General features: G+C 38.4%; 1 pseudogene; it reads right to left on the reverse strand.

Moving 5' to 3' along the window:
• Nucleotides 1-4,129: 4,129 nt before the first annotated feature.
• Nucleotides 4,130-4,521, reverse strand: LOC101671399 (annotated as a pseudogene).
• Nucleotides 4,522-4,949: the final 428 nt, after the last annotated feature.

Here is a 4,949-nt window from a genome sequence, read left to right on the forward strand (position 1 = left end):
AAAAATAAAAAAAAAGAGTATATGAAGGAGCAAGTAAAATACTAAAAGGGTGGCAACAACACCAGGAAAATATGCTTTGACCAAATCAGAAGAGATGCCAAATCGTGAGGGGGGAGAAAGGGGATTAAAAGAGGTTCAAAAAGAAAGAAAGAAAAGAAAAAAGAAAAGAATTAAAAAAAAGAAAATGAATAAAGAAAAATATAAAAAAGAAAAAATATATATATATTAGATAAACTAGTAAAAAACGTTAAAAAAGAAAAGGGTAAAAGTTAAAAAAAATTTTAGCAGAAGAAGCGAAAAAAAAAAAAAAGAAAAAGAAAAAAATTAAATTAACTGCAAGACTAAAAAAATCACCGGGAGAAAGCCATGAGTTCCGTGCTTTGCTTTCTCCTTCTCTGGAATTCTGCTGCTCTCCTTAGTATTGAAACCGCACTCATTGGTAGGTGAACTTGCTCTTGGCTGGATTTCTTGTTGATATTCTGGGGGAGGGGCCTGGTATAGTGGTTCTCAAGTGTCTTTGCCCCAGGTGGAATTGCACCGCCCTTACCAGGGGCCGGGCTGAGTAATCCACTCGGGTTTGCTTTCAGGGGCTTTTGTCCCTGAGCGCTTTCCGTAGAGTTCTGGAGGACGGGAATACAAATGGCGGCGTCCTGGTCTCCAGCCCGGAGGAGCTGAGAGCCCGGGGCCCCACTCTTCAGTGCGCCCTCAGAGAACAGCGCCCAGTTACTCCCGTCTGCCTGACCTCCGGCCGTGCTCCCAGCTCACCGAGCCTGCGACCAGTTCAAGGTAAGCCCGAGCTGTGAGCTTACTGTCGGCTCTGTCTCTGTAGTCGGCTTTCCCGTTCCAATACCCACAAGCTCTGCGAAACTCAGACACCCCCGATCCTTCTGTGACCCTGCGGGACCTGAGGCCACGCTGACCCCGTGTGGGCTTTGCCCCGGGTAGCCTCTGGAGTGATGTCCCTTAGCGGAACAGACTTTTAAAAGTCCTGATTTTGTGCTCCGTTGCTCCGACGCTTGCCGGGAGCTGGCCCCTCCCCCCAGGGTCTATCTTCCCGTCGCTTTGGATTCACTTCTCCGTCAGTCCTACCTTTCAGAAAGTGGTTGTTTTTCTGTTTCCAGAATTGCTGTTCTTCTCTTCGATCTGCCGATGTATAATTTGCAGGTGTTTGCAATCTTTAGATAAGCTATCTAGCTGATCTTCTGCTAGCTGAAGATCTTCTGCTCTCTCAGCCTGCTACTTCTCCGCCATCTTGACTCCTCCCCCGAATTGCAAATGTTCTTAATGGCGACTCTAATGATAAGCCCTCTCCAGGTTTTCAATTTACTTTTCCCAGATCCATCAGAAGAATCACTATCTATGGCAACTACAATCTTAAGAAATGTATTTCTTAAATAATAAGGCTTGAAAGTTGAAATTACTTCTTATTCACAGGCTACAAAATGAATGTTGTTGGGTCAGCAGCCATGAAAAAAGACATTAATCTCATTATCCAACTCTATCAGTGCTCTTGGGTGAACAGGTACATTGGTAATGAGCAGTAATATTTTGAAAGGATTTTTTTTCTGAGCAGTGAGTCTCAATAGTGGGCTTTAAAACACTTAGTAATCCAGATGTGCTGTCATCCAGACTTTGCTGTTTCACAGCAAAGGCAGAGTAGATTTTCTGGTTATTAAGGGATTTAGGATTTTTAGAATGGTAAATGAGAATTAGCTTCAACCTAAATTCACCAGCTGCATTAGCCCTAAGTAAATCAGCCTGTCCTTTGAAGCTTTGATTTCAGGCACTGACTTATCCTCTCTAGCTATAAAAATCCTAGATAATATCTTCCAACATAAGGCTGTTTTATCTACATCAAAAATCTGTTGATTAGCATAGGTGCTTGTATTAAATTATCTTAGCTAGATTTTCTGGATAATTTTCAGTAGCTTCTTCATTAGCACTTGATACTTCATCTTGTACTTTAATGTTATATAGATGACTTGTTTCCATAAACCTCATGAACCCAGCTTCAGATTTTTCTTCTGTAGCTTCCTCCACCTCCCTCAGCTTTCATAGAATTTTGGAGTGTTAGGGCCATGTTCTGATTAGGCTCTGGTTTAAGGAAATGTGGTTGGTTCAATTTTCTATCCAGACCACTAGAACTTCCTTCATATTAGCAATAAGACTATTTTATTTTCTTATAATTTGTGTGCTCACTGGAATAACAATATTCAGGTTCTTCAAGAACTTTTCTTTTGCCTTCAGAACTTGGCTAACTAGTATGAGAGACCTAGTTTTCAACCTGTCTCAGCTTTCCACATGAAGCTTAATCATGAAGCTTTCTTCATGAAGCTTAATCATTAAGCTTTCTTCATGAAGCTTAATCATTTCTAGCTTTTAATTTAAAGTGAGAGACTTGGTTATTTTTACTTGATGACTTAGAGGCCATTGTAGGGGTTGTTAATTGGCCCAATTTCAATATTGCGTATCAGACAATAGGGAGACCTGAGAAGAGGGAGAGAGATAGGGAAATAGCTGATTGGTGGAGTAGTCAGGACATATGTAGCATTTATCTATTAAGTATAAAGCTTTATTTTTTCATTTTAACTCCAGTACAGTTAACCTACAGTGTTATATTAGTTTCAGGTGTATAATGTGGTGATTCCAAAATTCTATACATAACTCAGTGCTCATCAAGATAAGTGCACTCTTAATCCCCTTCACCTATTTCACCCATCCCTCCCACCCAACTCCCCTCTGGTGACCATCTTTTTTTCTATAGTTAAGGTCTCTGTTTTGGTTTCTCTCTTTTCCCCCCCTTGTTCATTTTTTTTTTTTTAAGATTTTATTTGAGACAGAGCATGTGAGAGAGTGAGAATGAGTGGGAGGCTGGGAGGAAGGACACAAGGAAAGGGGGAAGCAGGTTCCCTGTGGAGCAGGGAGCACCATGTGGGGCTCAATCCCAGGACCCTGGGATCATGACCTGAGATGAAGGCAGGCACCTAACTGACTGAGCCTCCCAGGGTACTCTTTTTTTTTTTTTTAAATAAATTTCACATGTGATTTAAATCATATGGTATTTGTCTTTCTCTGACTGATTATTTCACTCAGAATAATACTCTCTGGCTCTGTACATGTTGCAAATGGCAAGATTTCATTCTTTTTATGGCTGAGTAATATTCCATTGTGTGTGTGTGTGTGTGTGTGTGTATACATATATATACATGTATTACATATATATGTATAACATATGTGTGTATGTGTATGTATGTATATATATATATATATATATATATATATATACATATATATATGTATTCCACTTCTTCCTTGTCTGTTCATCTATTGATGGATACTTGGAATGAATTTGAAAGCTTTCTTCTATTTTTAGAATAGTATGAGAAGAATAAGTATTAACTTCTTTAAATGTTAGGATTCACCTGTGAAGCCATTAGGTCCTGGACTTTTGTTTGTTGAAAGTTTTTTGATTACTGATTGAATTCCAATGCTGGCAATTGGTCTTAAGATTTTCTGTTTCATTCTGGTGCACTGGGAGGTTATATGTTTTTAGGAATTTATCCATTTTATCCAGGATGTCCAATTTGTTGGCATATAATTTTTCATAATACTCTCTTATTATTAGAGATGTAGGTTGTGATGTAGGTTGTTATTTCTCTTTCCTTTCTGATTTTGTTTGAGTCCTCTGTTTGTCTCTCTCTTTTTTTTTTTGGTGAGGAGTCTGGCTGAAATTTTTATCAATTTTGTTGATCTTTTCAGGAAACCGTCTCCTGGTTTCATTGGTCTATTCATTTTTTGTTTCCTATTTCATTTATTTCTGGTCTCGTATTCATTATTTCCTTCCTTCTACTGGCTTGGGTTTTGTTCTTCTTTTTATAGCTCCTTTAGGTGTAAGTTTATGTTGAGATTTTTCTTGCTTTTTCAGGTAAACCCCTATTGCTATAAACTTCCCTCTTAGAATAGCTTTTGCTGCATCACAAAGGTTTTGGGCTGTTATGTTTTTGTAATAATTTGTCCATGTATTTTTTTTAACATTCTTAGTTTATTAATCCTTTCATGAAAAATCTGCACAATCACCACAGATAAAGCCACTGAGCATCTTTACTCCTTCTGTTGTCTAATCTCCAGCTCACTTTTTGCCCACACCAACATTGGCTTTTGCAGTTTCCCTGACTTTCTTCATTTTGTTCTTGCGTTCTTTTCGCTGATTTCTTGAGGTCTTTTTCTTTTCATACAGACCATGTCTGCAAGTCTATGTTTGGGTTCATTTTTCTTTGCATAATCCAAGGAATCATAAATTATACCAAAGCCAGTTGTCTTGCCACCACCAAAATGGGTTCTGAATCCAAATACAAATATGATATCTGGTGTGGTCTTGTACATTTTGGCTAGTTTTTCCTGAATTTCTGTCTTAGGTACTGTTGCCTTTCCGGGATGAAGGACGTCAATAACCATTTGTTTGCACTGAAGTAGTCAGTTGGACATGAACTTCCTGGTTCAGATGGTTACTGTGTCATTCATGATGGCAGCCAAGCTTCAAGCAGCTGGAGACAAAAAGATGTCCATGTATTTTTAAAATTTTTGTTTTTGATGTGTTGGCTGACCCACTTGTTGTTTAGTAGCATGTTATTTAACCTCCATGTATTTGTGTTCTTTCCAGATTTTTTTCATATGGTAGATTTTTAGTTTTATAATATTGTAGTCAGAAAAGATGCACGGTATAACTTCAGTCTTTTGGAGTTTGTCAAGACTGGATTTGTGGCCTAACATGAGACCTATTCTGGAGAATGTTCCATGCGTACTTAAAAAGCATGTGTATTTTGCTGTTTTAGGATGAAATGTTAGGATTATCTCTGTTAGATCCTTCTTGTTCAATGTGTCATTCAAAGCCAGTGATTTCTTATTGAGTTTCTGTCTGGATTATTGATCCATTGATGTAAATGGGGTGT

This window comes from Mustela putorius, unplaced genomic scaffold (assembly GCF_011764305.1).
Source record: "Mustela putorius furo isolate JIRA1106 unplaced genomic scaffold, ASM1176430v1.1 tig00000198_pilon_pilon_pilon, whole genome shotgun sequence".
NCBI classification, from domain to species: Eukaryota; Metazoa; Chordata; class Mammalia; order Carnivora; family Mustelidae; genus Mustela; species Mustela putorius.